General features: G+C 45.8%; 1 protein-coding gene across 1 annotated transcript in view; it reads right to left on the reverse strand.

Moving 5' to 3' along the window:
* The window catches only part of MYO16 (myosin XVI), a 2,821,299-nt gene that overhangs the window by 67,836 nt on the left and 2,729,000 nt on the right, over positions 1-24,463 (reverse strand). The window lies entirely within an intron of this gene.

The following is a 24,463-nucleotide window of genomic DNA, read 5'->3' on the forward strand; positions in this document are numbered from 1 at the left end:
TATGGAGATAGTGATTTCCAATTTGCGATTTTCTGCAAATCGAAATCATGAAATCACTATTTCTAATGTATGAAACCTTTCTACTCTTAATTAACTATTCTGCAAACCGTGATCTTCCTCATTAATGTTCGTGATGTAGGTTGATTTGAAGGGGACTCCTTCTCAATTGTGACTGGGTTACCACCAACTTTGAAGAGGTGGTAAAATATTAATATTTTGCAACCGGCATTTGGTAGCAAAACATTCATTCATGGAAGTACGATTCATATTTGGAAGAGACGCTCTAAATGTGGCTCTTCCAAATGCCGAATTGGTATTGGGTCGCAAACCCAAACTGCGATTTAGTAACTTGAAACTAGATCACAATTTTAGGTTTGTGCATTGAGAAAAGCAGAATTGAGGTTGCAAACGATTCAATTTTGCAAAACAGAATATTTGCAACCGCAAAAATGCTTAGCACATCTGGCCCACTGTTCTTTTCCAGCTCCTTCCCTGTTTCATCAGCATTTCCTTTAAGACGCTGTTATGGAATGCATAAGTAGAATTTAGAGGTAGATAAACTCATTTATCATAAATTACCTTTAATCCTAGCATTTGTCATAAATGGGCTTTAATCCTAGCTGCGGGTTAAAGTGACCAGTTTTGGTAAACCATCGAATCAAAATTAACATGTTCATTTGATTCATGCCGAGCGCTTAACTGGCCTCTTAACCTACCCCAGGGCTTTGGACACATCTGTGGCTTCAAATGCAATTCACATCACTTAATTATAATATTTGACCTTTTACTGTGTTCACTTACTCTGTTGGTTAGTTCCCATAAGGTTTAGCAGAGCAAAGTGAATTCTGCAAAAGGTACTTTGAGGCAATTCATGCTTGAAAGTCTGATTAGAAGCAGAGAATACCTTGCAACATGCAGGATCTTGTAGATGGTGTTTGAGCAATTATGGCTATTTCTTAATAATACTTGTTCGCAAGTAACGTGATTAGCGGGACAGGAGACATAAGACATGAACAATATTCCTCCAATGAAGCAGTATTTATTTCTTTTGTATCTAATCATGAAAACAATGTTGCTAAATATTTGAAATGTAATACTTATATGCATGTATGTATGAGCAAGAAAAAGCGCACAGCAAATTAAACCAGAAAGCTTACTTGTCTAAGAGGATTCATCAAACCCTCCTCCTTCTCAATCACTTTGGAAGGGACTGTAAATATTTCTACAAACATTGTGGGCAGCGGCGGCTGGTTACTACTGAAAGTGGAAGGGCGTAAAAGTTGCTGATGAGTGTGATGGAGTGCACAATATGTATGAGTCCACCTGCCAATTGAGGGGCGAATCGGTCTTTTGCAAGAAAACATGAGAGGAGGGCTCCAGCCATGTTGTAAGGCGTAAAGTTCTGCCCCTTCTCCTCGCCCAGGCCAGGCCGGAAGTAATTCGGGGTACCATACTAAGTCGTCTAGACTACTGTAATGCGCTACTTCTGGAGCCCCCAAAAAATCTGTTGGGGAAGTTACAACGGGTGCAGAATATGGCCGCCAAGCTGGCTTTTTCCCCCCCTAGGTCTAGCTCTTCTACTCTAGCTTTAAGAGATCTACATTGACTCCCGGTACACCTGCGAGTGCTGTATAAAGCCACGTGTCTGGTGTTTAAGGCAGTACATCAACAGGGCCCAGTACCTCTGCAGAATAGATTTGCCTGGTACTCTGCCACGTGGCCCCTCCGCTCTTCTTCGGCACAACTGCTTGTAGTCCCGAGGTTTCAGAGAGTTAGGATGGGCGGCCGCTCATTCAGTGTTGCAGCGGCCAAACTTTGGAACTCCCTGCCACTCTCTTTGAGAAACCACAAGGACTACTTTCCGTTCAGGAAAGCGTTAAAAACACATTTTTTTCCTAAAATTGTTTGAGCAGTGAAAAGTGCAACCGCTCGAAGTTCAAAGCGCCAGGATGCCCTTTGAGTGACAGGGCCGCGCTCTATAAGTACACAAAATAAAATAAATAAATAAATAAATAAATAAGGCCTTGGAAACCAAAGTCATAAAGAACAGGAAGGAAATGTCATCTTTCAGATTCATAGCACCTTTTGAAGATGCTGCAGTTCAGCTAAAAAAAAGTCAACCTGTTAATAAAATCGAGTGCACAAGAGGTTACACTTTACAGAACTAATTCTGAAGACGGATGCATGACCCCCAGCACTTTGGAAACTGTCGATCTGCGGTTCGGCTATATTTATTTTAATTTTGACATAGCGTTTGAAATCCAGGTTCATGGATTCTTGCGTCCAGTCGACACAATCTATCAGTTACTGTAATTTTTTTTAAACATGCTTGGTAAGAGTTGTGCAGCTTTGAAGTGCTGTGAATGCTGCTGTTGCACACTTCATACTTAGTGGCTTTGTGCTCTTTTTTGATTCTGCCCTAACAAAACTGCAGGCAAACAATCCACCTTAGTTACAGACTACAGTTCAATGAGGGCTGATTGCAGTGAGATGTGCCTCACCTTAATAAATCCAGGTAAAATTCAGAAGATATGTTCACAAACTGAGCTACAACTTTGGTATCTTAATAAATATTGTATTTGAAGGCCCTGTTAACCATTTAACAAATCTATTAATCAACAGAGAATGTAGGAAACGTTTATGGCAGAGTTTAGCCTAAAAAGAAAAACTAGAAGGAATTTATAGTAAGAAAGAATACATTTTTAAAATAACTGCTGCTTGCAACTCAAGGGGCACACAGAAAGTCAAAGGCCAGCGTTTACAGCATTAAATGGAGAAATGAAACCTTAGCCAAAACCTGACAGCTCTATTTTATGATCAAAATATTGTAGCCACAGAAAGTTGTATAAGATGAAAAGGACAGATCTCACGCAATCATCATACCAGACATACTACCCCAAGACGTAAATACTGTATAGGATATGAAATGCACTGGGCATCTCGTACTTGGGTTGTAATTTTGTTGTAAAATTGGTCCTTCTTTAAGTTTCAATTAATGGTGCTCATCCTGGGCACTTGGGAGATGTTTTGCAAAGCGGTCAAGTTTCCAAGTTAAATGTGTGAGCAGATGATCCACTTCTACTTATATATATTTGTGTTCTGGTACTTGTACTACTACTTTTCCTTTTGTAAATTCGGGACTACCGCTACCGGAATTAAAAAATAAACACTGGACTGGATCGGGTACATAAACCTGGAAAACATGAGAGCTCATAGACTGGCTGACATCAAAGCAACAATGTGAAACAACATTTAAGCATCAGTAAATAGTGTAAATAGTGCTTAATAATATGACTTCTCTGGTATTGCCAATGTTCACCGCTAAAAGGCATGTGATATGTTTTTTAATAATTAATGCTATTTTAACTGTACGTTTTTCGTTACAGTGTTATTCAATATTCGTATAATGCGGCATTGAAATGAAGAATAGTGCTACCGAACCCTTGTGTAATAACTGCAAAGGTGGTGGGTGGATCTGTGGGAACAGTTCTTTCTCCAGGGGTCTTTAACGAACTACGAGCAGTCATAAATTTGGCACTAAAAATCCTAGCCGTGTTCCTCACGCCTCGGTTCTTCTAGTTCTAGTACTTTGATGCTTCTCATCGCATCAATAGTTCTTCAAAGGGAATGTACAGTAGACTTGAGCCCTGGGGATGCTAACAGGATTACTATAGATTTAACAAATCTTATGAAACCAATCTAACTTCCCCTTCCTGTTCTTGCTGTTATCAATGCACACCATTTCGCGAAATATCCCTTTCCAAGCATATGTGATTTTCTTTCTTCTAATGGAAACATTGATTTATGCTATTTTCGGTCACCACTGGACTTGTTATCAAGTAATTCTAAGAAATGCACAGGTGTACCGTACTTTATACTGAGAAGCAGTAGCGGTCGGCAGTAGGTGTTTCTATAGGGCGGTGACGTGGGCAGGAGGAGGGGCAGGGTGGGGGGAAATAATGTATGGATTACGGAGTTTTACAGGTGAGTAAACATTTAAATACATAAAACGAATTTCGTTGCGCGCACTGCATCACATTTGGTGATGCAGTGTGCGCAACGAAATTCGTTTTATGTATTTAAATGTTTACTTACCTGTAAAACTCCGTAATCCATACATTATTTCCCCCCACCCTGCCCCTCCTCCTGCCACGTCACCGCCCTATAGAAACACCTACTGCCGACCGCTACTGCTGAGAAGGGGCTGCGGAGGAGGGAAGGGGGGTCATTCCATTGAGTTTTGAACATATCATCATTTTCACCTTCGGGCAAAATCTTTTTACAATCTTTTTACAACTCCAAAGTGAATCAATTAAATAGTTTTTTCACGTTACCCACATTTCATCCTCTCACCAGGATGGATGTTGCTGTTCCCTTATAAGTTGTATTCACAAAAAGGTTTCTCGACGTGACACAATTAATGATAAATTAGAACCCCCTTTATTTCTCTTGCTTATAATTTTTTTGATTTCAGTAATTTTTTATTGAAATAAAGCATATTTACATGGTACTGGGTGAAACACATGGGGAGAAAGAAAGAAAGAAAAAAGCGCTGGGGGGGGGGGGGGGGGGGTTGTCAAGCATTGTCTACATTGGTGTCCCTTTGCAACCAGTATGGTTATCTTTCCGGCCCCCTGGTGATGTGAGGAGATAGAAGATCAAAGGAAGAAGGTGTGTGAGTAGAGAGAGACGTAGGCGCATTATGTTGTTGAGTAGGGTGCCTGTGCACGTTTTGTAGTATTGCCTGGTCTGGGTGTTTAGGGTGGCTTGTGAGAGGACAGGTAGTTGGCTAGTGACAGCCATATCTCGCTCTTCTTCCCTGAGTCACTTTGGCTGTTTGACGTTATGTTGTTGGCTCCCCTTAGGAAAATGACCCAGTTGATCCAGGCTTTGAAGGTGGCCTTGGCTGTGTCTTTCCAGTTATTCAACACCGTTTTGACCGCTGCTGTGAGCAGGAGGTCAATCAGGTCTCGGTCGTTTGGACAATTATTCATCATGTTGCCCTCATCACTCTAAAGCTAGGAAACCAATGGCCTCATCGTATGGGATGAAACGCACCTTCTGCTGTTTGTTATAAAATATTTTATTAAAATGTTCTGGCCTCTTGGAATTTCCGGAAGAGTTGCAAATTGTACTTTTTTCACTTTGGTGCAAATGTTTAAGCTTTCATTATCATCATTATCCTACATCCCAAAAATGTTCCCTTCAAATGCAAGGAGAGGCAGTTTATGTATCCATTACTAGACCTGTCTACCTGTAGACAACGTGCAGTGTGTGATTATTCAGAGAAGGTAAATGGCCTTGAGAAGGGGGTGGAATCATTGTGAGTGGGGCTTCAGATGTCGGGCTAGTACCAAACAGGCCCCCACTAACCAACTTCACGCTCCTCAAAGCAAAGAAAGATCCCATCTGGAGCCACCTCCCATGTCCTCGGAATGTTATAAATTAAGCCTCTTAGTGCAAAGCATTCACATTTGAGCTGGAAATCTATTGCCTCATTTATGGCATTTTACCGTAGGGCCACACAACAAGGTATCTTGCTACGTTGCCCTAAGCCAAAGTAAAATGGCAGGAATGCATCAGATTTAGGCAATATTCTGCATTCCTGTCCCTCCTGCCTGCGCTGTTTCAGCAGCCTAGTGCAAACGTAGGCACCCTTGCACCATGGTGCAAGGCCTTAATTTCCACGGTCAGCATGAGTTCATTTTTGTGTCACAAGAGACTTCATGTGTAATTTCTTACAGATTTACAACGTTATTTGTACATCTAAGTGACACTTTTTGATAGTGGTGAGGCACAAATCTGAGATCTGAGTTAAATGCTAGCGTAAACAACCCTGAAATGAGAGATTATGTACTATTAGGGCGACCAATTGAGGTCATGTCACCGGGACAACTTTTCTATTGCTGGAATTTAATTTTACATATAAATGGATTCTGGGCGTTGGAGTCCTGGTTCATTATATTGAGCCAATTGAATCACTGTGACTGATAACAAAGACACACAAATGCATGGACCAGGAATGGAAAAGTGGTGCCAAGGTTACAAAAAGCCATCTGGTCCTCCTGTGTGTGGAGAGAATCTCTCCACAAGAACTTTTTAATGGAAATGGGGTCAAATGATGCAATGTGCAGTGTAAACTTCAGGGCACCTAATTTGAAACAAGTAATACGTTTTCCCGTCAATATACCTAACGATCTGTTTGGAAAAAAATCCTAATACCCCCAACCAAAGCACACATCCACATAGACGGGGATCTCTACCTCTTTAATTCAATCACTTGGTAAAAAACATAAGGGAGAATTTGAAGGTGGACAGCAGTCATTGATGGGAAGGAGGAGAAGAGGACTAAGAAAAGGAGACGAGAAACAGAGCATGAAGACCTATACAGCAGCCTAGTGCAAGCATCAGAGGAAATGAGTAAAGCAGAGAGTACCTGGAGTAGTAAACTCAGGGGTGGTTGTGCCTAAGATCAGGACTGGTATTTCATAGTTCCTGGTATACACAGTCTGATAGGGCCCTGTACGATTCCCACGTTGCCATAATGGCCTCTCTCCTTTATAAGCTCTTGGTGGGGGCCACGGTCCATGGGGGTCAAAGGGCAGATTCAGTGGGTGTAAGTAGATCCAACCCATTGCTCTAATGCGTCCCACTCTTGCCCTGGGTAGCTAGGGAGAAAGGGTGGGTGAGCGGCATGATGAGGATTTTGATGCATTTTTTTCATGGGAGAGCGCACGTGTATTAATAATTCTCAGAGTTTCAGATATCCTGAGATTGCAGTAATAGTACCTACAACTATAAATGCAGACGTGACCAAAATTTAAATGGGGCATTCAGCTCCCAATCCGCATACCATCTGTCTATTACAGTCACCTATCGGTGACTACAAAAATCCACAGCAGTTTGCAATAAGGAGAAAAAACAGAAGTCGATCTGAATTGAACTGGAGCAATTTAATAAAAGTTCATCACTTTACTTCAGAAACAAAGTGCTGTGAGATAGAGACGGCTGAAACAGCAACAAGAGATCGAGCAGCTACTGAGGTGTGGTAAATCGTTGTCATTATCTTGCAATTGTTTTCTAATCATTTTTCCTGCTGTTGGGCACTTAGGACAGTGGTGAGAATAGTTTATGTATTTTTTAAATCAACTGGTTGAAAATTAAAAGAGAAAATATCAACCCCTCAGCATCCATAGAGGAAAAGGCTAATGAAAGTATGTAAAAATCAAATAAGCTATAAGAAGAATTCCTGTTACAAAAATCATACATTTAATCAGGTGAAGCAATCCTGCTTCCAAGGATCTCCAAGGGCTTTGGTTGATCTTGCCTACTGTTACGTAGTCATAGGGTTATCAAAGACTTTACCTACCAGTGTCTGGGCTCTTCTGCTGGGAGTACTGACTTGACAAGTGCTGTCACATCGAGTTTCTTGGCCCCTGGAAAGGTGATTTTAAGGAGAAAATCTATGCATGATTCCCAGCACCTGTTTTATCAAACTATCACTGTAAAAAATCAATGCATCGCTGCTGCCTGCCTCGAAGCATGCTTCCCGCTTAACGCAACAACCATAACTTTCACCGCCGGCCCCAGCTTGCCCTCACAGCTCTACAGACCGTTTGCTGTAGCATCAGTTTCAAGCACGTTGTCACCAACGTCTGTGGCACCCACTCTGACTTTGATGAAGCACCTGCTCCGTAGCTTTGGAGTCTACGCAGCGTCCTGCTTAGCTGCTGTTGCATCGATGCAGCACATCTGGATTTTCGTCACATAGTTCCAGGGTGCTGATTCTTCATCAACACAGCACCCCTCTAAGGAACCGAGGCTGCAAGTCCAGGAAACCAACGCATCACCTCCCCTGCCAGTAAGGAACCAACACTTCATGTCCCCTGCCAGTAAGAAGCAGAGGCATCACTTCCACTGGCTAGTACTAAGAAACCAATGCCTCACGTTCTCTGCCAGTACGGAACCGACGCATCACCTCCCCTGCATAATAAGGAACTGACACATTACATTTGCTTTTCCGGCACCAAGCCTTCCCTTCTCCTTGCACCTTCTTTGATTTTTGATGCTTCTAAGGTACTTTGTGGTATAACGAAAGCATCCATTGATTTCTATGGACTAAACTTGCTTACTCTTTTAAAAGTGTTATTTTGGCTTGTTTAAGTTTGATTTTTGTCGTTTTGGTCTTGTTTTATTTAGATAAATATTGGCTATTTTTCTAAACTGGTGTGCACTCCTTTCGTAGTGTTTTCACTTTGTTACTGTGTGTATGTGTGTGTACAAATATTTTAGACATTACCTCTGAGATAAGCCTGACTGCTCGTGCCAAGCTACCAAGGCAGTGAGAAGGGGTTAGTTTAGCTCTGTTACTCCCATACACTGACTAGAGTGAGAGTCGCTACTTGGACAGGGTGCAAACCACTGCCAACTAGAGACCACATTTCTAACAGAAATGGAAAATACATTAGATTTGAAATTTTCTTGAAATTTTCGAACGTGGTATACTAGTATAATTGAAATGGTGGAAGAGTATTTAAAGGTAAAAGTAAAGGCTGCAAACCATCAGGGAAAACATCAGATCTAAGTCAATGTAATAACAAAGGATAGTTCGATGGAGATTGGAGGCAGATGAAGAACCAAATTAGAAACTTATAAATATTACTAAAGAGATTAAGCAGGGATGATAATGTTAACTTTCTTGACTCCCAGAAAGGGAATATCAGGCGTTAGTGAAAAAGAAAAAGTGGTACTAATAGAATATTTCCTGGGACTGTATGCTAGGGGAAATCTTGACTAAGGATATTAAGAAATGTTGTCAGCTAGTGTAGCAAGGTATTTGCAACAAACAAACCAGCTAGAGCATTTTGTACAGTGTCAGAGGAAGATTGGATAAGATATTTGGAAGAAATATAGTCAAATTGTCTCTGCAGATTCTCCACAGGAAAAATGTAAGGGTAATGAAGTGATGTTGTCTTTATTGTCACTTACCTTCAAGAAAAAACATTGGGTCCATAAAAAAGGATGGGGACTGCTAGTCCAGACAATTTACCACCGATTGTTTTTAAATCAAACCTGGACTGGTGGGCCAGGCTTTGTTTTCAAGTATTTCTTTGAGGATAACATTAAATGGACAGTTTCCATAAAGCTAAAACGGGGGGATAATGAAGCCAATATTTAGGAAAAAAGACCCTGCTGCTCCACAAAATTATAGGCTGATAAGCTTCCTGGATGTGGGGAAGAAATTATTTGCAAAAATAATTTTAGTATTCCTGAAAGAATAGACTGAAGCACATGATTTTATTCCGATGGAGCAAGGTGGGTTTGAAGAGGGACATTCAACTCCTGACTGCTACTTCAGTATGTGGCTCTTGACATGAAACACTATAGACCAAAGAGACAATTTGTTCAGCCATTTTGTAGATTTCTGTACAGCATTCAGTCTGATTGATAGGGCACTATTATGGGAAATATTAAAAAATGTACAAGTCCCTGTGAGTGCTCTTGATATTCTGGAGGAGCGCCATAGAGGAAGCTGGGCAAGAGTTGAGAAAGTCTCTGCTGGTTTATTTTGACATACAATTCCACATAGAAACAGCCTGAAGCCGGGATGTTGGTTGCCCCCCGCTCCGTCCCCCCTGTTGTTTTCTCTATACCAACTAGATATTCCCTTGGTATTAGAAGAAACAAAGTCCTTCAGTCCCAAGATGGCAGGATCACATGTCTTGTGTCTTTTCTAACCAGACAACATAGTATTTATGGATACAGCACAAATAGCACTTCAATGGAAACTAGCAGATGTATATAGTTTGACAGTACATTTTGAAAAAACTAAAGTTATGGTACTTGGATAAAAAACCCTTGCATTCTCTTGGTAGGTGATATAAAAGTGGAAGAGGAGCCTACTTATACCTATTTAGGTGTATTCTTCAGAAGGAAATTACAGTTGAATGATCATATGAATGTATTTAAAGCTGAACGACTAGTATCTGTGGAGGTACTTAAAACTAATAGTAGATATTATGGATGACAAACTTTAGAGCCTGTTTTGAGTGCCTATTTTGCAGTGATAGAACCTCAGTTACATTATACGGCGCTGCTGCCATTACGAGGTGTTTGAAGCATTGCCGGAATCATAGAGGACGGTTACAAAATAATGGGTATGACCTATAGACGTCCCTAGGACCCGGGTAAATTGTGGTACAAGAGAAAATGGTCCCAGTGGAACACAATTAAAACCATGATTTATGACTGCATCAGTTAAATTACTCATAGACAGTTTCTGTTTAACATTATTTAATCATATTGAACACATGTTGGCATGTTCAAAATACAGCATATCTCTGAATACATTAGGCAGTGGTGCCCCAAAGAAGGGAAAAAGAAGGGTTGGTGCAGCAAAGTGCAGAAGTGGCGGTTTAGTGAAAAAAGAGGAGGGCAGTGACAATATATACATCATAAAGTACATACAAAGCCTGTCCATTTTGACACAGGGCTACACATGAATTTACAGAGCCATAATGTTATGTTTGGCGCAGTGAAAAAAGCACTGTTGTCCACATTTGGCATAGAAAATAGAGCTGTCGACGTTTCGACCCAGTGAGACTGTAGGGTAGCCTAAATCCCTACAGTAGGGTATTCATCAGGACTGCGGGGGCACCGATGTCCATCTGTGTCTACGGTGAACAATTGGTCATGAAGGGCCCTTGGACTCCCAAAGCAGGGAGGGAATCAAGATGGCATTTTCTTTTATTTCTTTAAATATCTTATAATCTCTTGGGTTATTAGAGCAATGATAAATCCAGGTGCTCCGTAATTCTCCTCTTGAATAAACACGACCATTCGCTGACTTGCTTGCTATATATCTGGCTTAAGTTACCTACATTTGTTTAAATATGCCAAATGTGATGTATTGAATTATCCCCTTGATGGCCTCTTTACTTCAGTTAATATATTTGCTGAGACTTCCAAATGCTTTTATGATCCAAGCTAGAAGAATGGAAACCAGTTTGATAGTTTTGACTCCGTTAGCCTGGTTTGATACTTTAAGATTCTGAGCAAGGCTGCAAAATTCTCTGACCTCGGAAACAAAAAGGGTCTTGGCTCCTGAACTCAGCAAGGCTGAGCCAATATAAACTTCTCAAAACAACACACTAGCCAGTGCTGAGGAATTCATTACAAAAACTCTTTAACTGGTGTACACGACATTGACATGGACACTTGCTTTACAAATTGCAACTTTTTTAATTGTACTTTTTTATATATTGTATCTATTCAATTATGCATCTTTTTGCATGGGAATACAAAGCATTTTATGTACATATATTTACACACAACCATAAAATGAAAAAACAGATAATACGATATATACAATGGGTTAACAACTTACATGCAACACATTCGTGGCCGTCCATTCATCCAAAAACATATAAACATACACACTGGTCCCAGTGTCAAAATAAACTTTTTTTCAAATTAATGAATTTTCCGTTTTTTGCTTTTTCTAGCTTTCGATGGTTCAGATTGTAAAAAAGCAAAACTGTCTTTGCGCTAGTTCATCATAATTATTGTGACGCAATCAAGGGAATGACCCGGGACCTGGTCGACGCGTTTCGAGCCCTGTAGTTGGTAGGGTTCTCTTCAGGACCAAATTACAACTACAAGAGAGAAAGGGAACAATCGTCACTACTCGAGTGTCTTGAGGGCTCAACACCTCCTCTACTCCCTCACCACTATTAGCCTACCTTCAACATTGGGTCATGGCTCCGAACTGTGATGGTATTCCCAACAGTGTCAAGAGTGATTTAAAGTGGGTGGAACTGGAAAAAAGCGTAGGAAGAAACATACAATAAGTGTGCTGTCATCGCAAACAAACGTGCTCATTTGCTCAGTTTCACTCGTTCTTAAAGCGGATGCGTTTACCTGCGCTGGTGAAAGCTGGGGAAGTTCCGGGGGTGCCTGGGATGCTATTCTGTTTCTGCAGGAATGATTAGAAAGCGTAAGTTAACGCTCCTGTCCGGCAATTACTAACATCTTAAAGAGAACTCATATGCGGGTGGTGTGCTCCTTACCTTTAAGTGGAGCTACACGTCCGTAATTCAGTTTCAAGCGTATCTGCGCTGGCGGGGAAACATCCTCCGTATGCGCGGTTTTAAATCCAATAGCCTGTGTCTGCTGGTGTACGAAAAAGAAAGCGAGTGTCAGCGCTTCTTGCTCAACATGTCGTTCTGGGAATAGAGTCCGCATCCAACACGTTCTTACCTTTGGTTGTGATCCGTATCAGTCATCCATGTGGACCGCTTCTAGCACCGTTCGCTCCAGCCCTTTCGGTCTGTTGTGGCTAGGAGTGCCTGCTCTCTCTTCCTGTTTGTGGGAGTGGTTCCAGGTGAGAGGATTATGGGTGATGTAGTCCATACTGCAATGTATAACCAAACTTACATAGTAGGTTTATACATTTCTGACATTTCATTAAGTCCAGATGTTGTGGTGTTGAACTTCATTATAAGCAAAGCTTCCCTTTGGTTTAGTCTTGCTTCAATATTACCTCCTCGCGGGTCATTCTCAATTTTGGACAAGACCGTCCATTTAAGCTTTGTCTTATCATGTTTCTTAACTAGTCAATGATTGACTAGTGGTGCATTTTCCACTTCTCGTCGGAGTCTAGATTTGTGTTGGGTAATTCGCTGCCTAACTTCTTGGGTGGTTCTTCCTATGTATAACATAGGGCACGGGCATATTACGCCATACACGACATTTCTGGTCTTACAATTAGTGAAGCTGTCATGTTTCCAGTTGATGTTGTTGAATGTGAAGACTGACTCTTCTATAGTTTCCTCGCAGCAGACGCATGTTCCGCATTTATGATGGCCAATCGTTGGGGGGAAGCCAAATAAGCTTCTTATACTTGGACTTTTCTCAATGGGCAAAGCGGCTCTTACCACATGGTTGGCCACACTTTTGTCCTTTTTGTGTGCGAACAAAGGGGGTGTTCTGAAGTCCTCGTGTAAGTCCTTTATTAAATGCCAATTTGATAGCATCAGTTTCTTCAGTTGATTGGTGGCCGGACAAAATGTAGATACACAAACCAATCGTTTCTGTTCCACTTTATGCTTTTTTTCTAAAAGGGATTCCCGTGGTGTCCACCACGCCCTCTTGAGTGAGGCCTTTAGTATTTTATTTGGGTATCCTCGTTGGAGGGCATTTGGCTCGCGAGGTCCTGTTTGGGCAGAGAAGTAGCTGCCACAGGGTGATACCCCTTGTCAGTATTAGATTGTTCACGTGGTGAACGAGATCGCGTGGGTCTCCTAATTAGTAGGTAGTTTGTGTTGAGTCTTTGTCTTTACACTTTATCTGTCATTTCCACTTTTCAATTTTTGTTTGAGCACGTGTGTTCAGCCTGTGGTATGTCTGAACAAGACACAGTAGCGTTCACCTGCTGCGAGGAAACTATAGAAGAGTCAGTCTTCACATTCAACAACATCAACTGGAAACATGACAGCTTCACTAATTGTAAGACCAGAAATGTCGTGTATGGCGTAATATGCCCGTGCCCTATGTTATACATAGGAAGAACCACCCAAGAAGTTAGGCAGCGAATTACCCAACACAAATCTAGACTCCGACGAGAAGTGGAAAATGCACCACTAGTCAATCATTGGCTAGTTAAGAAACATGATAAGACAAAGCTTAAATGGACGGTCTTGTCCAAAATTGAGAATGACCCGCGAGGAGGTAATATTGAAGCAAGACTAAACCAAAGGGAAGCTTTGCTTATAATGAAGTTCAACACCGCAACATCTGGACTTAATGAAATGTCAGAAATGTATAAACCTACTATGTAAGTTTGGTTATACATTGCAGTATGGACTACATCACCCATAATCCTCTCACCTGGAACCACTCCCACAAACAGGAAGAGAGAGCACGCACTCCTAGCCACAACAGACCGAAAGGGCTGGAGCGAACGGTGCTAGAAGCTGTCCACATGGATGACTGATACGGATCACAACCAAAGGTAAGAACGTGTTGGATGCGGAATCTATTCCCAGAACGACATGTTGAGCAAGAAGCGCTGACACTCGCTTTCTTTTTCGTACACCAGCAGACACAGGCTATTGGATTTAAAACCGCGCATACGGAGGATGTTTCCCCGCCAGCGCAGACACGCTTGAAACTGAATTACGGACGTGTAGCTCCACTTAAAGGTAAGGAGCACACCACCCGCATATGAGTTCTCTTTAAGATGTTAGTAATTGCCGGACAGGAGCGTTAACTTACGCTTTCTAATCATTCCTGCAGAAACAGAATAGCATCCCAGGCACCCCCGGAACTTCCCCAGCTTTCACCAGCGCAGGTAAACGCATCCGCTTTAAGAACGAGTGAAACTGAGCAAATGAGCACGTTTGTTTGCGATGACAGCACACTTATTGTATGTTTCTTCCTACGCTTTTTTCCAGTTCCACCCACTTTAAATCACTCTTGACACTGTTGGGAATACCATCACAGTTCGGAGCCATGACCCAATGTTGAAGGTAGGCTAATAGTGGTGAGGGAGTAGAGGAGGTGTTGAGCCCTCAAGACACTCGAGTAGTGATGATTGTTCCCTTTCTCTCTTGTAGTTGTAATTTGGTCCTGAAGAGAACCCTACCAACTACAGGGTTCGAAACGCGTCGACCAGGTCCCGGGTCATTCCCTTGTTTGCGTCACAATAATTATGATGAACTAGCGCAAAGACAGTTTTGCTTTTTTACAATCTGAACCATCGAAAGCTAGAAAAAGCAAAAAACGGAAAATTCATTAATTTGAAAAAAAGTTTATTTTGACACTGGGACCAGTGTGTATGTTTATATGTTTTTGGATGAATGGACGGCCACGAATGTGTTGCATGTAAGTTGTTAACCCATTGTATATATCGTATTATCTGTTTTTTCATTTCATGGTTGTGTGTAAATATATGTACATAAAATGCTTTGTATTCCCATGCAAAAAGATGCATAGTTGAATAGATACAATATATAAAAAAGTACAATTAAAAAAGTTGCAAAATCATTATTTTAGAAGAGGGACGCACAAGCATCTGCGCCCCCTTCTAAAATTCCAAAGGGTGTTTGGAATTTTAGAAGGGGGCGCAGATGCTTGTAGGTCCCTCTTCTAAAATAATGATGACACTGGCGCACTAAAAGCGCCAGCGATATCAACAGACGGTGTTCCCTCATTTGCATAGGAGCGTGCCCTATGCAAATGAGGGAATTCCTTTGACTCTGCACCCCCGCTATATTACATACATGGGCACAGAGTCAAAGAAGCCCTCAGAAGGCGCACTGCCAGTTGCCTCCCCTGAGAGCAGCCCTCTGCAGGGGATAAAGGGGGTCCTAGTCACTGACTGCACCTGCCTGCAGGGGGATCTCCAATCCCTTTTGAAAGTACAGGCGGGTGTCGCCTGCACTGTGCACTGTGAAAACACGGAGCAGCTGCTCGCGTTTTTACATAAATATCCCCCCCCCCTCCCGCAGCGCAAGTTCACAGCTGCCCTCAGGGCAGCGCAGTCACCATAATTGGGCGCATTGTCATTGTTTGCATTTGGCGCAGCTTTTCAAGGGTGCGCTGGGTGCAAACAATGCCAATACGTAATATGGCCTCTAATAGGAAGCAAATAAAAACAATATGTACAATTGACGGTAAGAAAGCATCCCCTACTTTAGAGAAACTGCCGCTTGCCAACTTTGGAAAACATGCTAATCACTTATTTTGTGTCATGTTCGACGAATTATTAGGGAGTAATTGCTGGTCACTCATTTTTACAGTGATTGACAACTACTTACTTTTATTGTGTGCTCAGTTAACTTAAATAATTGCAAAGTAATTCTTTACTGTTTCTTGATTTGGAGTATTTTTTACCACATATTTCCTTTATCTTTTTCTTGGGAACAAAATAATCGGAGCCCTTCCCATACTAGCTCAAAACTGTCATATTTGTGTATATTGACAGTATTTCGAGTGCTCTCGTGATGGACAGTAAAGCGCGTGTCACGTTCTTCCGCATTACTGGAGATCTGGGTAGATGGCTGTGCAAGATTTAATTTAAAAGAAAGAATGCCATTTTTATTTAATTACAAATGGGGCTAGCTTCACTTCCGCAGCGTTAACCAAGTAATTTCACTAAACTGTACACGTGCAACTTAAAAATACTCAGCTGCAATTACCCCCAGGTCCCTTATGTCCTCGGCCCATTCATTACTAATGGAGATTACTATCTCCTGACAGAAAATAAAAACAAGAGGAATGCTGGGATATACCTACTGCCCCTCCCCCCGGGAGTATAAAGGTAGGACCTACCCAGCAGACCTCCTGTTCTTTTTTTCTGTCTTCGACAGAAATGGCTGATGGATGCTGTTGGTGTGGGGGGACTGCACCTGCTCCTGCTGGGCTTGAGTGGCGTTCGGTCCTCCTGTGGCTCCTCCTGTCCGGCTGCCTGGCTTCTCGGGCAGGGGTGAGGTTCCTGTTGTGTCTCCCCCCCGGCCTGCCGGGCTTGCTGGGGGGGATTGACTTCTCCACGGCCGCTGTTCCGGTTTACCGGCCCTTTGCGGCTGGTGCGCCGCCTCCCGGTTCCTTCCGGGTCGCTGGGAGCGTCTCCCCGAGCCTGGCCGGGTGGGAGACGCGCTGCGCAGACTTTCGGTTCCCGGATCCGGCTGTGGGTGTGTGGGGGCCTTGATGGTGCTACTCGGGCCCCCGCTCCGGGTGAGTCCCGCTTTTGCGGTGTTTTGTACGTTTTTTGCCTCTGTCCGCTGTTTGTTGCGGGGCGTTGGTTTCCTGGAGCGTTTACCTTTGCATGCCTCGGATGTCTACGTGGTGAGGTGTAGCCCTGAGGTTGGGGCGGCGGCCCCTGGTGCCGAGGTCTGTCCCGGGACCTGGGTTAGATTCCCCGCCTCGGCAGGTCTTGGGCTCGATATCCCCACGGAACTGAAATCCTCCTGTGCCAGGGTTTGTGGGTTTGTGTCCCTTCGGAGGTGTAACCCATTTTCTACTTTTTCTTCCGGGGCCGGAAAAGGGTGCTGGTGGGGTTCGGGGCGGTTTCTATGGATGCCTCCTGTACCCGGATACCGAGAGCCTATTCTGTGGGCTCGGCTCTGGCCACAGCTCCGTGATTCACTCCCCCACACCCAACACTCGGGATACTGTGTACAGTGTTTGGTGTGAATGTGCGAGGCTGCCGCTGAGGCCTGCCTGGGTGCGTACTGCTCGATCTCCAGCTGCTGTGCCCTGCCTTCCCCGGAGGGTGCTAGGGTGCTGGTTTCCTGTGCCTGTGCTGTTCCAGGTGGTGCCAGTGCTTGGGGCGTTCCTTCTGATGCTGCCGTCTTGTTGCTGGTGTCACGTGTTCGGTCCTCGGCATTATGCTACACATCCTGTGTTTGTGTGTTGCATGTGGGCTCCTGTGGCACGTTCGGTTGCAGTTCGTACGCTGGGCCTTGCCGGACCGGGGTTGGGTGTTCGTGCCTCGCCTGGTTCTGCTGTTGATTTTCGTTGTCCGTTGCACTGTTTTTGTTGTGCTTGGACTTGGGGTTCTGCTCTTGCTAGGGGGTCTGTTCCTTTGCGTGCCCCCTCTTGGCTGCTGGACCTGTTCCCGGGGCTGCGTATGTGTGTGGGACTTTACATGCTGCCCTGCGCCCCCTCTGGTCGCCTCCTCTTGGTGGGTCTAGGTTGGGGGTGTGCGACGGGGTTTGTTTGGCCTCTGCTGTTTGCTGGTTGCTTTTCAGCTAGGCCGCTGCTCTGCCCCTCTCTCTCTTGGGCCCGGGTTTGGGGGGGGGGGAGGGGGTGTGCTGCCTGCCTCTGTGGTGGGGCTGCTCTGTCCCTGTGACTCTGCCTGTCGTGCCCTTTCGACTTGAGCGGACGCCTTGGCGGTGGGTGGTCCTGGTTCTTGTCTCGGCGGGGGCGCTCTTCCTCCGGTATTTCTGGGCGGCTCTCGCCTCTCGCGGTTTCTTCCGCCTTGGCAGGGTTCCTCGGTGTTGGGGTGGTTGTGTTCTGTCGGCTGCCCCTCCCATCTTGGTGCTGTCGCCCTTGGTTCATGCCTCCTGTCGGGTGGCTCTGTGGACCTCTTCCCTTCGGGGTTTGCGGTTTCTTCCCGTTTGGGGGTTTCCTGCTGCTGCTGTTTCGGGGTCCGCGCTGCCTTCGGCTGACCCTGGTTCTCCGGTGGTGTTCGTTCCGTGGGTTTGTTCCCTTGGTTCTCTTCTTCGAGGGTTCCCCTGCTCTTGGCGCTCTGGGGGTGTTTGCCCTTTCTGTTTCTGGCTGGGGTTCCGGTCGCCTCTGTGGTGGCTGGTTCTTTTTCCTGCTCCTGCCTTGCTTGCTCGTGGGTTCCCTGTGTGGTTGGGGTTTCCCTGCCTGCTGGTTTGAGCCTTGCCCTCTGGTGCTCTGGTGCCGGTGTCTCTTCTTTTCGGCGGTCTGTTTGGGTTGCCTTCTGATCCGGCTCTCTGCCCCGTCTGGTGCTGGGTCGTTGTTCCTGCTTCTTGGGCCGCTGCACGGTGGGTCCTGTGGGCTCCCCTCGTTCAGGTTGGCCTGCCGTCCTGTACTTCCTCGGTGGTCTTGCCTCCTCTGCTGGCTGGCTGTTGTGGCCTCTGCCCTGCTTGGGGATCCTGCCCTTCCGGGTTCCTGGTCCTGTCCCTCCTTTGCCTTGGCTGCGCCTGGTTCCTCTCGTGGGTGCCGTTGGTTCTTTGGGGTGCTCTCTCCCCTCTGCCTCTGCTTGGGTTGCTTTTTAGCTGCCTTGGGTGCGGCGGTTCTGCTCCTCCCGGCCTGCTCCTGTTGTCGGGCGTGGTGCGTTGTGGGGGCCTGCTTGGTCCTTCTGGTGCTGTGGCCTTCCCTTTGCGGGCTGTTTCCTGGCATCCCCTCCTGTATCGGCGGTATTGGCTGCCTGGGGTCTCCTGGCGGCTGCGGGGTCCTGTCCTGCCTCCTTGTCTCGGGGTTGGTGTGTGGTCCCCGCGCTCCGCTGTCTGCTCGGTCGCTTGGTCTGGCCTGGTGGTTTTTCTGCCTGGCCGCCTGGGGCGGTGGGGTGCGATTGGCTTCTTCCTGTGGGTTCTCCACTGCCTCTTCTGGTTTTGGTGGTGGTGCGGGGTGGCCGTTGTTGTTGCCTCTCCTGGGCCTGTGGATTCTTATCTCACTGGATGTCTGCTGGGTCTGCCTCCCGGCCTGCCGGGCTTGCTGGGTGGCATGGCTTCCTCCTGGCCGGTGTTCCGGGTTCTCGGCCCTTTGGGGCGGGGGCACCGTCTCCCCGTTTCTTCGGGGTCGCTCTGCGCGTCTCCCCGTTGCTTGGCCGTGTGGGGGGCGCGCTGCGCTGGTTGCTGTGGCCTGCGTTTGCTTCTGCTTGGCTTTCGGCCGTGGCTTTCTGTGGTGGCCTGTTGCCTTGGGCTTCCTCCCTGTTGGCTCCTGTTCTGGGCTGGTCTGCCTTCTGTTTGTGCGTCCTGCTCTGGGTTGCCTGGTTGTGCTCTTTCTGCGGTCCTGGCCTGCGGGGTGGAGTGTCTTCTGGGAGTTTCATGGGTGGCTTGGCGCTTCTTTGCGGGTGCCCTGTTTGCCTGTGGGGTGTCTGGTCCCTGCGTCGTGGGGTTCCGGTTGCTTTTGGTTGTGGTGTGTTCCGGTCTGGTTCTTGTTTCTGGCCGTCACACTGTTGCCTTCTTGTTTGCCCTTCTTGCCTCTTCTGGGGTTCGTTGGGGCTTCGGCGGGGCTGTTGGTTCTTGGGCCTGTGCTCTGTTGGGGTCTTGCCCTCTTTGTCCTTCCCTTGTTTTGGGTTGGTTCTGCGGGTTGCTTTGGCTTCGGCTTGCGCTTCCTGCCTGTGTCCCTGGTTGCGGCTTTCGCCGTGCGGGGTTCGTCCCCTGTGCTGGCCCTGCCTTGGGTCTTGCCGGGCTGTGGGTTGTGGTTTGCTTGTGCTTTCCTCCCTGGCTGCGGTTGCTTCTGTGAGGTCCTCTGGGGTGGTTTTGCCTCTGTCTCTCTGGCCTCTGGGTTTCTGCCCCGGCCCTTTGCTTGGGCTGTTTGGGGTCTTTGTGCCTGGCCTTTTTTTTGGTTTGGCTTGGCTTGGCTGTGGTTGTTGTGTCCTTCGTGGTTCCCTTGCTGTTGTCTTGGGTCCTCCGGGTCCTTGGCCCGTCCGGTTGCTCTCCTGCTTTGGTGTTCAGGTTTGCCTTCTTCGGGCTGTTGTTTCCTGCTCCCGTTTCCTCCGCTTTGGCTGGAGTTCTGTTTTGGGGTTCCTGGGGTTCCTTCGGTTCCCTTTCCTCTTTTTCCGGGTCTCTTGTCCCGGTTGGTTACCCTTGTTGGTTGTTCCTGCTCGGGTTTCCTGGAGGTGCGGGTTCCCTTTGCCTTGTGTCCTCGTCTTGCGGGACCTGGTGGATTGGCTTCCTCGGGTTTGCTCTTCGTTCCCTGGTGTCTGGGGTTTCTCTCTTTCCCTGGCCTTGGGCTCGGTCTTGCCTTTCGGGTCGGGTTCTGGTGGGCTTCCGCTGTTTTTATTGGTTGGGCCTTTGGTTCCTCTAGTCCGCTTGTCTCCTGCCGGTTCTGGCGTGGGTTGTCTTCTCCTGCCCGTTTCTGGCTTTTTGGCCTGGTGGTTCATGGCCTTTCTCTTCGTGGGCCTCTCTTCTGCTGTTGTCCCCTTGCCTGTGGTGTCTTGGGTGTCTGTGTTCACCCTGTCGCTGGTTGGCTGTCGGGTGTCCTGCGGTGGGCTGGTTGGCCTCTGTGGTGGCCGGTCTGGTCGTCTGGCTGTGCGCCCTTGCTCTTGTTGGGTGTCTGCTGGTCTGGTGGGGTCCCTCTTGTCGGGGGCTCTGCCTGGGGTTTCCCCGGTTCTTCCTTTTTCCTTCTGCGGTTGCTGCCTTGGTGTGGTTTCCTGGGTTGGCTTCTGTTGGGTTGGGAAGGCCGGCTTTTTACTGCTTTGGTATTTCTCCATTAGTAATGAATGGGCCGAGGACATAAGGGACCTGGGGGTAATGCTACATTACTTACCGGTAATCCTCATTACTCCTGGTCCCGTTGTCCTTGGCCCATTCATACGCCCCTCCCTCCCTCCCGGGCGGCCGGCCTTCCTGTCTGGGCTTGTTCGTACAGGAGGTCTGCTGGGTAGGTCCTACCTTTATACTCCCGGGGGGAGGGGCAGTAGGTATATCCCAGCATTCCTCTTGTTTTTATTTTCTGTCAGGAGATAGTAATCTCCATTAGTAATGAATGGGCCGAGGACAACGGGACCAGGAGTAATGAGGATTACCGGTAAGTAATGTAGCAATACATTGCATGGCTTTTAAGTCACAACCAGAATGAACATATTATCTTCGTACTGGGACTGTATGACACAATGTCAAACCCATGCTTTCTGTGGTTGAGCGTCCTTCGTACATGTGAGCAGTGGACACCGAATTGTGAGTTCATGTTTGTGATGAACTCATTCTTACCGAAAAGCCCACATTCAAGTCATAACGCTTCCAAAACTAAGCTGCCAGGATTTGATTAAACTGCAAAAATATGACCATATGAAACCAGCCTCGAAATCCCGTCACTGTCCCCCGTTGGTACCGATCTTCATCACCCACAAGATGTACTACACCACAACATCTGTGTATTTTCAATCACAAGCACCCCATTACATTACTACCAGGTCTCTTCAGTCACCCAGCTGTCTGTGGATTCACCAATGATCTTCCAAACATCAAAAACACAGTGGATGAGCACTAGGAGTTCTCGAACACATATTCTGGAATGCACTTGCTCTGGTACTGATGTACAGAAATAAACTACCTGTGATTCTGGAAACCGCTGAATGCAGAACACATAAGAAGGCATTTGACTAAAGACGCTCGGTGGTTCAGTGATTACAGAATTTCAAGTAAGGGGATTTCCTTTGCACTTCATTGAGCTTTGCCTTTCTATCTGCTCTTTGCCAGTTAGTAACCCTGGTTTATTGCTTTCTTTTGTAAGATGGGGTTCTGAAGTAGTCACAATGTGACATGTTTTCACAAAACACATAAAAAAATACATACACACATAAATAAATAACGATTTATTAAATGCTTGTGTGGCTTGGGATTCCCCATCGTGCGGGATATTATTGGAACACTAGATGCATCTCAAACATTGTAGTTTCATGTGGTTGTATAAATGAAGTTCTCAATCCCACCTCATGCAGTTTTCCAAGAGATGCCTCAGAAGTTTGAAAACACTTTGGGGCATATTATCAAGGGGGTTTATCTCTGCTTTTTTGGCTTTAAAAGCCAAGAAAGCGGAGATAAAATTATCTCCCTATTACCTAGCTGTCGCTAACACCAGCGACAGCTAGTAGGAGATAGCGACCATCTTGGGCCCCACTTTGCATGTCAGTGAAATTTATCACTAATGACATGCAAAGTGGGCATGCCAAGATGTTAGCGACTGGAAACAGTCGCTAACATCGCTATCTCCTATTACCAACTTTTGGAGATATTCGCGCTAAGCGCGAATATCTCCAAAAGCTAACACCTGCCCTGAGCAGTTCTTACCCATGTTATCCAATGGGAGGTGGATAACATGGCTAAGAGCATTAGCTCGCTAATGCACGAATATCGCAGACTTTTCAGCGATATTCATGCATTGCGGCCGATTTTTATCGCATTTGCAATAAACCTTGGTAATACCAAGGTTTATCTGCTATAAAAATCGCTGCAGCTCTGCGATAATTTTTTCACGGTAACCAAGCAATAGCGATAATTATCGCTATTGCTTGGTAATATGCCCCTTTGTTTTACAATAAAATCACGATGCAACTGTTAAATGCTTGCTTTCCACTTTTACCACTCCTTTGAAAGACAGCGTATGAATGCATGGTTAGAAGAATTTGTGGCCTAACAGTGCTAGCTATATAGAACTGAGCTGTCATTACTGCACCTTCACCTGGGGTTTAAGGGGGATGGTTAAAAAGGAACCTGAAGAATAAAACAGCTCGAAAAGTAAAGTCCTTTACCATGGAATTTGCCAATGCATGTTCAAGAGTGACATCTGGTTACCCTCCCTTATACCACAACTATTTGATCCAGCCACACCAGTCACCACCTTTATTTTCGTTCACACTGCGTATGTGTCAGCTTATTCCTTATGGATTGATGTCTTTTCAAACACAAGTATAGTAAAATAAGCTCTGGCCTGCATGCTTTTTCCCAACATGCTTAGAATGGTGTTAGTTTTATTCATTTTCTCTAAGTACATTCTGTAGAGTTCAAAGCTCTTAAACAATCGTTAACAGATTTTCGTATTGGATGCAAGCATACGTTTTCATGAGAGAGAAGCTTTGTTGAAAATGTGACACTTCGGTGTGTGGAGCCAAATTCTGATACATACCTGCTGCTTTGAAATATATACAGGATATAGAGTTGATTGCATAGAACCATTAGTTATTTTTTGGGGTATATATTTTTTTTGCAGTGATTTGTGTCTCTGTAGTTCTCTATTTTAACGGGTGAATCCTCCATACTCTCCCTAATTCTCTGGACCCTGCCCACCTCGTGATTTTCCCTGCTCCCCAGCTCTCTCTTTCTTTTCAGAACCCTCACGACCCCAAAAGTGGAGGAAACTTTAATCCCTGATCTTCGTGCTCCCCTGCAATGGCCCTGTCAGTCACTCATCTCATATTTTCTGGGAGTGTTTTCTTCTTCAGGAATGTCTGAACTCTGCAAAAGTCTCACAGTAGAGATTTATTTGATGATGCGTTCCTGTTGAGGGTTGGGATCCATGTGTATAAGCTGGGCACCTCTCCTTTTAGTATAAATGGGTGTTGAGCATGTTCCTCTGGATAAGCACATGCAATACACAAAGCTAAGCGCCTTAATATGAGTTTGGCGGTCCAATGGTGGCTGTGCGGCTACTGCGGCACTGGTGGTCAAGACCGCCATGGGACTGCTTCTGCTGCCAGGGATCCGTGATCTCTGGCAGTCTTGCTGTGGTCTGATGCACCAAATATGCTGGTGGTGCCACTGCGACCCCACCAAGCATATTAGGAGTTTTCTCAACGTCACATAGCCTGCCATGAAAAGTGTGGCTGTGAGGAAACAAAGGGGCCCCCTGCTGCCTCTGCGCCAGGTGTTGCATGCAGGGAGCACATGATGTGCCCCCTCTGAATCAATAAACCCCCAGTTCCTGCAGGGCATAGACTTAACATCCGTGCCCTGCAGGAATGTGCAATGGCGATCACATTGCAGTGCTTTGCTAAGGCTCACGTAAGAGCCTTAACACTGCACTGCCATGGGCCAGCCGCCTCAGGACTGTCCGAATTAGATTCCACTCGGAATCCAGCAGGAGGTCTCAATATGGCTTTGGCGGTTTGGCAGTGGGGCACTGGCATGGCCGCCCGCTGACTCACAACCAAAGTCATAATAAGGCCCTTACTCTGGAGCCATCTTTCAATCTATTTCGAAGAACTGTATAGCTATGCGCAGTACAGTATATTCATTTGACATCTCAATGTTTTTCAATCGAGTGCCTT

The sequence above is a fragment of the Lissotriton vulgaris genome, chromosome 8, assembly GCF_964263255.1.
Source record: "Lissotriton vulgaris chromosome 8, aLisVul1.2, whole genome shotgun sequence".
In the NCBI taxonomy this organism is placed as follows: Eukaryota; Metazoa; Chordata; class Amphibia; order Caudata; family Salamandridae; genus Lissotriton; species Lissotriton vulgaris.